The 12,385-nt window shown below is 33.6% G+C and overlaps 1 protein-coding gene across 1 annotated transcript in view; it reads right to left on the minus strand.

Annotated features, from left to right (window-relative positions):
• Nucleotides 1-7,166: 7,166 nt before the first annotated feature.
• Nucleotides 7,167-12,385, minus strand: part of LOC145288225 (uncharacterized) — a 247,873-nt gene continuing 242,654 nt past the window's right edge. Inside the window, exon 2 of the mRNA XM_080136271.1 lies at nt 7,167-7,231. The gene's annotated coding sequence lies outside the window, so the exon portion shown is untranslated. The remainder of the gene's footprint in view (nt 7,232-12,385) is intronic.

Below are 12,385 nucleotides of genomic sequence, written 5' to 3' on the forward strand. Positions count from 1 at the left end.
AGCTTTATTACAATGTGGCATAAAAATACGAATAGAAAAAGACCACTATATTAACGAGTCAAACGTGCTGAAACAAAAGAAACAGGACATTGATAGGAAAATTCTGCCATAATTTCATTTATAAAATAGACTGAGATCATCTTTATGCGAGAGAGATTGCAGATAAGAATGAATGAGTGGGTCAATCAAACTAAGTATTTATTTTTGCACCTTATCGAGAACACATAAATTAGATAGAGATGCATCAGTTAAAAATATGACAACAGTATTCCATACATGATCAAATAGTAGATTTGTAGAGATGGAGATTGGCCTTCGGTGTGAGAAATTGTTTGAAGCGATTTAACGAGAAACAGAAAGAGAAATGGAACTAATGTATGAACTAATAGATTTGATGAGAATTAATATTATTAGATTGTACGTGTATATGTCGGGATTTCTAAATAAAAACTAATAGTTGTTTGTCTGGGTGGTATTTCAATATTTAAATAAATATGTCTGCACAAAATAGCGTTTCAAGAAATGAATCAGATTAACAATTCACGAGGAATCTTATGAGTTGAATAAAGTATAAATATAGTGTCTCAGTATAAACGTATATGATTTGGAAGAAAATAAAACATCCAAAGAAGATTGCTTGGTCATCATTAGAAAAAGGTTTTGAAAAACGCTCTGATTTGCAAGACAGTTTGGTATGGTGTGTTCATATGTTTGAAATAAAAATGAATGGCCTTACTACTAGTGACGTTTATTTTTGTTTTAGTTTTGATTTGATTTATTTTGTAATTGTACCAACCAGTATAAAACGAGTGAATATTAGCATTATCGTTTTTATCTGCCTTTGTTTAATTCCAACTAAGGGATATAATTCTACGAGATGGAAATTGTTTAGATACTGTAACCGAACACAAACATTAAACGGGCGATGCGAGAAGTATAAGAACATATGTATGGAATTTACAGTTTCAGGATTGAATTTCAACGCTGAAACCTGAAATTCTTGAGATACTCTTTGGCGTTTAACGAATAAAATCAAGTTAGAAAAATTCCCAGTCTAGACTACGGAGACAGTAATATATGTATGCAATAAGATAATGATAAAGTCCTCAGTAGAACTTAAGAAGCGGAATTAATCACAGCCGAGATTAAAATTTTCATTAGATCTAAACGTATTTTGAACTTTATCTGCGGATACGACAGCATCAACTTTTCCACTCGTAGTCTTACTCAAATTATAAATCTCGTAATGAGCTGAAACCATTCCTGATTCGTTGAAGTTTATAGCTTTTATTATATAAACTTGATTCGGTATTAAATAACGAAAAGGGTTGACATATCGTAAAAATAGTTGACCTGTTAACCACGAATTTATATTATAAACTATTAAAAATTAAAACATCACTTTTATCAATAAGCAGATTTAGAATGAAATATGTATAAAATAGTTAAGATACCGGAAAATAAAATAGCCAAATCACATACATTAAATAAAATTTGAAGAGATTGCGAATTTGAAAAACAGATTTTTCTAAAAATACTGGATTTGACATTAAATAACCCAAAAAAATTGATAGGCCCTAAAAACAGTCCGACATATATGGATAAATAGATAGATACATAGATAGATACATAGATTCAGAGGGAGATAGAGATAGAAAGAAACAAAGAGGGTAAGGGAGAATCTGAAAGTTAACTACTTTTTAAAAAGAAGAGAAAACATCAAAGGTCAGATTGCCTATTGTTGCTATCTAAATACCGTTGTCGTGGTGGCTTTTACGTTCCTTTTCCCGCCAATATTACATTAAGAATTTATCAAAATACCAGCACGTAGTCGCAGCTTGGTCTCCGTCTTCAGATGAGGGTCGCCATCTTTGGAATCGTTTGATGTCGAATGCTGTCAACATAGCCGTGATTGTCAAGACCAGCTTTCAAGCGCCGCGGGAAAATAACGTCGGCTAAACGGAATACTAACTTCCGGTTCATCCTCACTTCCGGTCAGCAGGAAAGAGGCTGCTGAAAGGCGTAAATAGTGATGGACAATGTAGTAAGCTTAATGTTGAAAGACATAAGACTTTGTGTCGACGAGGAATAATAAACATTCGCTGAAAATTGAATTCTTTCTTTCCTACCGCCTCTCTGCCACTCTATTTCCTACTCCCTTTGTCTTTCTTTCTATTTCTACTTCTTTCTTTCTCTCTTTTTCTTTCTCTCTTTATATATATATATATATATATATATGTATATATATATATATATATATATATATATATATATATATGTATATATATATATAATGGTCTGTCCCGTCGTGTTCGACGTATGAGGTTCTAACAATAAGATTCTTATTTTGGTGATATTTCAATCACGCCGATGATTTGCTTTGTAACCCACAGCAAGTGCAGGTATAGGTACTGGGAACGTTTGATGAGTAATTGCGTGTTGCCGTTTTTCTATTTTCTCTTCTATTTTGCATGTGAGCAATCATTGTCAGATTGTGATTTTTAACTCCAATTTGACATTTATAACGATATACAGTCGTTACATGGCTATCTCCTCAAAGGGTCTCGGCTGTATGTTTCCGGGCGCAATGAGATTTTTCAATTTATCTTTCTATCTCCACAAAGGCCTCCCCAGAGTCTGTACTCCACCATCAAGTTTATCATACATCAATTTTTTTGAAAGTTTGTTATCGATTATTCTCAATACATGATCTGCTCAGCGAATCTGACAGTATGGGTGACTATTTGGGAAGGCTAGGTGCAGTATTTACCGCGCCGAGTCATAAGAAATTTCCAGATTGGTATCTGGAGTCGCATTAATTCATTAAGAGAGATGCACTTCAAGTCTTAGTTTAGATGTATCTAGGAGAAAGTAACTGATGACGTCAGCAGCAGGATGTTGGATGTCCCTGGAGGAGAATGAATCTCTAGCATATCAACGGCTCTATGGTATTAAGAGTTATGTTATTCGACTGTAGCTATGTGGATGATCTAAGGACAACGGATCCGTACAAACAGGCGAGTCAGATGCCACTGCGATGGGGAAGTTAATGGTAACCCAACCCATGTATTCTGCCAAGTTCAAATCCTGTGATATCTTCAGAGGAATAGGACCAACAATAGCCGGAAGATTATGGAAACAACTAACCATGATTTCATCTACGGCATGAATATGCCAAAATACAAGATAGATGGATATGTTTATTTGGAAGTGGATTCGAGACATACCTTCATGAGAGGATATGATAACGTTTAAAATATAAGTTGCTTACAAAACCGTTCACAAAGCGATTCCATTTATAGAGTTAAAAGCGTTCATTAAATCTACAAACACAACATTGAGTTTCTGATTTATCTCTCATAGCCACCGCAACGTAAATACGATACCAATTGTTCTACGAATCTTGTGACTCAGGGTATCTTATAAACAAGGTGTTCCACACAAGCCAATATTTTGCCAGTAAAGTATATATATATATATATATATATATATATATATATATATATATATATATAGAGAGAGAGAGAGAGAGATAGATAGATAGATAGATAGATATAGATATATATATGTATATATGTGTATATATATATAATTATAAAACTCAAATGATCTTGTAACGAGTGATGTAACCCACTTTCCGGTTTACGACATCCGGTTGCGCATGCGCGCATAAACATTAACCCATAACAATGTAAACAAATAAATACAAATCGCTTCTTTTGCAGATTTTGACCTTCGCACTGAAATAGTAACGTTATTATTTCGAAATTATTATTTAACATGAAAAGAGTGGGGTGTTTAGCAACTATTCTTTATTACAACTATACTGTCGCTATTTTCTTACAACTAAACAACTTTAACCCGTTGACAAACATAAGAACAATTGTAGTAAAGCCAAGTTTACTACTACTACTACTACTACTACTACTACTCTCTATCCGTCCCTTTTCCTTCCTTCTTTCCTTTCTTCTTTTTTTATTTTTTGTTTACATTTCTAGATACAAAATAGTTGTGTGAGAACGGTGAGTTTGTTGACACATTTACTAATCTGTTTCAATGTTAGTTATTTTATTTATTTAGGTTTTATTTTTTTGGTTCAGGTTTTATTATTATTTTTTTTTTTTTAGTTTTCAGTTTCTATAATTTAGTTGAAGAATTCCAATATGGGTTTTTCATTCTTATATTTCTCATCATTATGTTCATGTGCGTTTTTGCTGCTAAATGACTTTCGTCAGCGTTCGATTCGTAGGAAAATCGTGTTTAATTTTCGATTTTTGAGCGATTATTCGGAAAAATAGTTAACTTTACACGAATAGGGAGAATTTTTTTTTCATGTTTGAGTGATCCGTCAGTGATTTTTCATTTTAATATACTTTCATAGAAATGTTTCTGTTACGTCAAAAAAAACTATTTTCTTTACGTCACAAGAAAGAGGAGAGAAAAAAATTTCATGATGAAAAGAGAATTTATATCAAGTGTGTGGAGGGGGGTCGGGTTATATACATATATGCATTTTTTTTTTTTTTTTTTTTTTTTTATCATCATCAACCAGGATCTAAGTTAATGTTTTGTTCATTTATTATTATATTACCTATGATTGGGGCTACACTATAAAATCCTTTTCTTTGTTTGATGGTGCTAATGTTTGAAATTAAAGCAGATTCAATAAGTCTCCGTTTTGCTCTATCTGGGATGGATTTTAAGATTTTTGCACGTCCAAAGCCGAAAGAGTGGCCATGTTCGACACAGTGGGAAAAGAGTGCATTTAAGGGATTGGCATTTCTTATGTCCCTTTTATGTTTGCTTAGTCTGATTTCCAAATTTCGCTGTGTCTCACCTATGTATGATTTTTTGCAGTCATTACATGGGATGGAGTAAATACCGGCTTTGGATGTGGAGATTTCAGCGGAATGCTTGCTAGTTTTTAAAGTTCGCTTTATAGTTAAGGAAGTGGTTTGTACTGTTTGTATGCCTAGATTATTAAGAGTATTGCAAATTGTGTCGTTGTTAGTGTGGGTAGGTATAAGAAGATGTCTATTTAGTAGTGGTGTATCTGGTGTGTTCTGCTTTTGTTTGTCTATGTTCGAGTATATTTTGATGGCTTTTTTCTTTGTTTTAGAGATAAGGTGAGTTGGGTATTGTAAAAGTTTTAGTGATTCGGTGATATGTGTGATTTCATTTTCGAGATATTGAGGGCTGCAGATTCTAAGGGCACGTAAGAAAAAACCGATGATCATGCCTGTTTTTATTTTATCACTGTGGTGCGAATAATAGTGTATATAATCATTTTTGTGTGTACTTTTTCGATGTACTTTAAACATAAGATCGTTTTCAAATCTTATGATAAGTACATCAAGAAAGGGTAGGGAGTTGTTATGTTCGGATTCATATGTGAATTTTATGGAGGGTTCGACTGGGTTGAGTTTATTTTTTAATTCTTCTATGTGTGTATTTGCGGGGAGAAAAATGAGGATATCGTCAATGTATCGAAAATAAGTTGTGTTTGCAGGTATTCTAAATTTAAAAGAGCTAGTTTCTAAGAATTCTAAGAATAAGCAAGCGAGTACCCCACTGAGGGGGTTTCCCATGGGGAGTCCGAATTTTTGTTTATAAAAATAGTTATTAAATTGGAAGTGGGTAATGTTTGTGATAAGTTTAATTATTTATATTAATGCTTTCGGGGAGAAAGGTAAAACAATTTTAATTTTGTTTAGATGTTTTAGAAGTAACGTAAGACATTTTTTAATTGGGACATTGGTGTATAGGAGACTATGTCCAAACTATGCATTGTTTTATTTTGTATATTAATGTTTTTTATTCTATTTAGTAGGTCTCCAGAATTTTTAATATGAGCAGTACTAATGGTGCCCATTAGTGGGGTTAAAATTTGGGAGATAGCTCGTGCTACCTTCTGTGTGACACTTCCGATGTTCGAAATTATGGGTCGCATGGGGATATTTTGTTTATGAGTTTTGGGGAGGCCATATAATGTGGGGATAATTGGGTGATATTCGATATAAGATGCCCATATTTTATCATTTTTTATAAGTTTTTTTAATGATTTGTTGAAGGTTTCAATATCTTTTTGTATGGAATTTAAGTTTGTGGGAGCATATGTATCTGTGTCGGATAGTAGTGTGTGCATTTTTTCTACGTATGTATTTCTGTCCATAATCACTATGCCACCGCCTTTGTCTGCCTGTGAGATTATAATGTCTTTATTTTTTGCTAGATGTTTTAAAGTATCTGTGTATCTTTTCGGTAATGTTGATTCCTGAGGTTGGGTAGTCGTTATTGAAGTGATTCCTTGTATGAAACCTTTAGTAAAGTCGGAATCGTCATGCCTGTAGTTTTTTAGAGTTATATTAGTAGTGGTGTTTGGATGTATGCCGGTGGCGAATTTTAAACCAAAACTGAGGGATTCAGTTTCGATATCTGAGAGAGGTTTTGAGGTGAGGTTTTGAATTAGGTCTGGCCGTCCGAGGGTTTTCCATTTGCTATTTTTGATTAGTTGAGAAAGCTTATTTTTCAGTTTAAGAGAGTGGCGAATGTTATATCTTTTTATAGATTTGTTAATATTTTTGATTGAGCTGGGTAGTATTTTGTGTTTCTGTTGAAGATTGGTAATTAATATTCTAGCTTCTCGAAAGAGGTGAGAGCTTTGGTTTTTTAAAAAGGTTGTAGATGATGATAGGTAATTTTCAATGTGCTTCGGGAAAATGTGGTCCGAAAATTTAAAGTGTTTGGGTATGCATGTTGGTATAACCTTCTCCTTGATACAATCCTCTAGAAAAACTCTTCTGTTGTTGTGAGAGTTTGCTGCGATTAAGATGTTTTTGTATGTCCGCAGTTGTGGTTTTAGAATTTGGTTTTCCATTTTGACAGAATGAATAAAATAAAGCAAGATATAAATGATGCTTTAGACGTTATGTGAATAAAAAGGAAAAACCTAAAAGAGTGAAAACAAAATTAAATCAACGTTTCGTCCCCATTTCAAGGGACATCATCAGGATTTCTAGGCGAGGATGTACAGGAAGACGATCATATCACATGCGAAAGAGGAGAAGTTTAGTTCTCTTTCTGTTCTGGAGAGAAAAAAATTTCATGATGAAAAGAGAATTTATATCAAGTGTGTGGAGGGGGGTCGGGTTATATACATATATGCATTTTTTTTTTTATCATCATCAACCAGGATCTAAGTTAATGTTTTGTTCATTTATTATTATATTACCTATGATTGGGGCTACATTATAAAATCCTTTTCTTTGTTTGATGGTGCTAATGTTTGAAATTAAAGCAGATTCAATAAGTCTCCGTTTTGCTCTATCTGGGATGGATTTTAAGATTTTTGCACGTCCAAAGCCGAAAGAGTGGCCATGTTCGACACAGTGGGAAAAGAGTGCATTTAAGGGATTGGCATTTCTTATTATATTTTAACCCCACTAATGGGCACCATTAGTACTGCTCATATTAAAAATTCTGGAGACCTACTAAATAGAATAAAAAACATCAATATACAAAATAAAACAATGCATAGTTTGGACATAGTCTCCTATACACCAATGTCCCAATTAAAAAATGTCTTACGTTACTTCTAAAACATCTAAACAAAATTAAAATTGTTTTACCTTTCTCCCCGAAAGCATTAATATAAATAATTAAACTTATCACAAACATTACCCACTTCCAATTTAATAACTATTTTTATAAACAAAAATTCGGACTCCCCATGGGAAACCCCCTCAGTGGGGTACTCGCTTGCTTATTCTTAGAATTCTTAGAAACTAGCTCTTTTAAATTTAGAATACCTGCAAACACAACTTATTTTCGATACATTGACGATATCCTCATTTTTCTCCCCGCAAATACACACATAGAAGAATTAAAAAATAAACTCAACTCAGTCGAACCCTCCATAAAATTCACATATGAATCCGAACATAACAACTCCCTACCCTTTCTTGATGTACTTATCATAAGATTTGAAAACGATCTTATGTTTAAAGTACATCGAAAAAGTACACACAAAAATGATTATATACACTATTATTCGCACCACAGTGATAAAATAAAAACAGGCATGATCATCGGTTTTTTCTTACGTGCCCTTAGAATCTGCAGCCCTCAATATCTCGAAAATGAAATCACACATATCACCGAATCACTAAAACTTTTACAATACCCAACTCACCTTATCTCTAAAACAAAGAAAAAAGCCATCAAAATATACTCGAACATAGACAAACAAAAACAGAACACACCAGATACACCACTACTTAATAGACATCTTCTTATACCTACCCACACTAACAACGACACAATTTGCAATACTCTTAATAATCTAGGCATACAAACAGTACAAACCACTTCCTTAACTATAAAGCGAACTTTAAAAACTAGCAAGCATTCCGCTGAAATCTCCACATCCAAAGCCGGTATTTACTCCATCCCATGTAATGACTGCAAAAAATCATACATAGGTGAGACACAGCGAAATTTGGAAATCAGACTAAGCAAACATAAAAGGGACATAAGAAATGCCAATCCCTTAAATGCACTCTTTTCCCACTGTGTCGAACATGGCCACTCTTTCGGCTTTGGACGTGCAAAAATCTTAAAATCCATCCCAGATAGAGCAAAACGGAGACTTATTGAATCTGCTTTAATTTCAAACATTAGCACCATCAAACAAAGAAAAGGATTTTATAATGTAGCCCCAATCATAGGTAATATAATAATAAATGAACAAAACATTAACTTAGATCCTGGTTGATGATGATAAAAAAAAAAAAAAAAAATGCATATATGTATATAACCCGACCCCCCTCCACACACTTGATATAAATTCTCTTTTCATCATGAAATTTTTTTCTCTCCAGAACAGAAAGAGAACTAAACTTCTCCTCTTTCGCATATGATATGATCGTCTTCCTGTACATCCTCGCCTAGAAATCCTGATGATGTCCCTTGAAATGGGACGAAACGTTGATTTAATTTTGTTTTTACTCTTTTAGGTTTTTCCTTTTTATTCACATAACGTCTAAAGCATCATTTATATCTTGCTTTATTTTATTCATATATATATATATATATATATATATATATATATATATATATATATATATATATATATATCAAAAAAAAAACAAGAAATGGGCAGGTGAAATTAAAATTTTCCCTAAGGCCTTATCGTCTGACCCTCTAAGAGGAAACGTCAGAATGATAGATTAAAAACTAAGAAAACGAATGAGGGAAGAGGGGAATTTTGGTTACAGTTGGAAGAACAGTTGAGAAAAAAAAAAAAAAAAAATCTCACTGTTCAGGTGGTTTTAAATCAATGAATATCTCCAACTGATGTCTAAGAATCTTTTGTCTACACAGGCTAGGTCGAGAGTTGTTAATAACTAACGCCTCAATGATATTGAGATGATAGTTCGACCTAGCACTGTATAAAACAGAAAACCACCCATCGGTAAATAGATAAAATAAATATATAAAGATAGATAAATGGGACAACGTGATGGACCAATATGTTTACCGCTATTAAATGTAGTAATTTTACGTTCAATAGTAGATTTTATTATATTAATGGGATATCCATTATTAAGAAAAATAGTTGTAATTTCACCAAGTTCCGTATCAAGACGGTTTGGTGAACAAATCATAAGTGCACGATGCGTAAGAGCGCTAATGAGGTTTATTTTTCTAGACTGAGGGGCAAAAGAAAACCAATTAAGATAGAGCCCTGTAAATGTAGGTTTTCTATAAACAGAGGTCTCAAACGTAGTACCAACTTTAGAAACACGAACGTCGAGGAATGGGAGAGAGCTACAGTCTTCAACCTCCATAGTAAATTGTAAAGATGGATGCAGGTTGCAAAGAAGACGAAGAAACTGTTTAGCTTCGCTCCGAGAGGGAAAGCATGCAAAAGTATCATCAACGTAGCGTGTGTAGAATGCTGGCTTAATAATTTTGGAAAATAATTCGTTTTCCAAAAATCCAACGAAAATGTTGGCTAACGAAGGACCAAGAGGGCTACCCATTGATATCCCATCAATTTGACGGTACATAATGTTGTTGAAACTAAAGGAGACTGATTTAGTAGCAAGTTCCATTAGTTCAACAAAAATTCGTTCAGGAAATTGTGGAGATTTTAAGGGGCCACGGTATAGATAGTCAGCACAAATACCAATGGTTTCATCCAAAGGTATATTAGTATAAAGACTATTAATGTCAAAGGAAGCCAAGAACTCGGTATTTTTAGATAAAGGTAATTTTTGTATCTGAGATACGAATTGAAAAGAATCAGAGATACAATGGACCGAATAAAAAGAAAGCACAGGTTTAAGAAGGTCAACTAGCCGTTTACCAAGTTCGTGTTGTGCAGAACCCAACATAGATAAAATGGGTCGCAAAGGAATGTTGGGTTTATGGACCTTGGGTAAACCGTACATTCTAGGCCTTTGAGAACCGATGGGTCGGATTCTATCATAAATCTCCTTAGAAATAAATCCGCTTTTATGAAGTTGAAGAAATCTTTTCTGGATTTTTATTTCCATACGAAAAGTATCATCATGGCATAAATCACCCAAACGGAGAAACTTACTTTTATCGTCCAAGATTTGTAACATTTTGGAGATATAATCCGTTTTGTTAAGTATAACAACGCCCGATCCTTTATCCGGGCGAGAAAGGTAAATGTCGGGATTAGACCTAATTAATTTTGCAGCTTCAAAATGATTTTTCTGCCAAACAAAATCACTAGATTTAGTATTTATGGCAGAAAACCTCCGACCTAATTCGCCCAACTGAATTTTAACACTAGTTAATTCATCAGTAGAGATAGGCGAATGGTGTTTTAATTGAGTATACAATAATTCAATTTCACTAAATACTGAGATTTTATCAACAGAAGGGGGAGGAATGCAAAATTGTAAGCCAGCAGATAAAACAAATTCTTCTGTAGTGGACAAAACATGAGAAGAATAATTAAATATATGTTTATCCAAATTTGTTATAATCTCAAACTTCTTAGTAATTAAATTTTTTAAATATTTATCATAAGAAGAAGTACATTTAATACGGGTAAAATTATCGCCGATGGATAAAAACCTAGAAAAACGGAGTTTATCAAAGAAAGATAGTTCTTTCCAAACCATGGCCCAAAGAAAAAGGTGTTTACTACGTAACGAATTATATGTATCAGAATTAAACAGGATTTCATCTTGTAGGAAAACACGTTGAACTGCCAATGTATTTCTACATTTAATTTTAGAAATACGATGGCAGATATAACCGGGAGCAACATGATTTAGGCGGAAAGATTTAAGAAATTCCATCCTACACTTCAAAACGATTAACTTATTTTTAATACGTATAACTTTGTTTAACGTTTTGATAAATTGTAGTAAACACCTTTTTCTTTGGGCCATGGTTTGGAAAGAACTATCTTTCTTTGATAAACTCCGTTTTTCTAGGTTTTTATCTATCGGCGATAATTTTACCCGTATTAAATGTACTAATCGACGTTCGTGTTTCTAAAGTTGGTACTACGTTTGAGACCTCTGTTTATAGAAAACCTACATTTACAGGGCTCTATCTTAATTGGTTTTCTTTTGCCCCTCGGTCTAGAAAAATAAACCTCATTAGCGCTCTTACGCATCGTGCACTTATGATTTGTTCACCAAACCGTCTTGATACGGAACTTGGTGAAATTACAACTATTTTTCTTAATAATGGATATCCCATTAATATAATAAAATCTACTATTGAACGTAAAATTACTACATTTAATAGCGGTAAACATATTGGTCCATCACGTTGTCCCATTTATCTAAAATTACCATGGTTGGGTCCTGATGGCCTTCATATTGTTAAAAGGATTTCTTCTGCTACTCAACGATGTTTTCCAGCTACTATGCTTAGAGTAGTTTACACAACTCGAACCTTTTTCTCTTCTTTTCGTAAAGATGTTTTGCCAACCATTCAAAAGAACTCTGTTGTTTATAAATTCGTTTGTCAGTGTGGAGCTGACTACGTTGGCAAAACGTCCCAAAGATTAGAAATGAGAATATCCCAACATATCCCTCGGGATATTCGACTACACCAGGTTTCGAGAGCATCCGGGCACTCCCAGGCTCATGAGTCTGCCATTGGCGATCACCTGTTGAGTATAAATAGGTGTGCCGATCAATATTCCGATGGGTGGTTTTCTGTTTTATACAGTGCTAGGTCGAACTATCATCTCAATATCATTGAGGCGTTAGTTATTAACAACTCTCGACCTAGCCTGTGTAGACAAAAGATTCTTAGACATCAGTTGGAGATATTCATTGATTTAAAACCACCTGAACAGTGAGTTTTTTTTTTTTTTTTTTTTTTTTTT

The sequence above is a fragment of the Euprymna scolopes genome, chromosome 2 (assembly GCF_053919585.1).
Source record: "Euprymna scolopes isolate OS-2025 chromosome 2, ASM5391958v1, whole genome shotgun sequence".
In the NCBI taxonomy this organism is placed as follows: Eukaryota; Metazoa; Mollusca; class Cephalopoda; order Sepiida; family Sepiolidae; genus Euprymna; species Euprymna scolopes.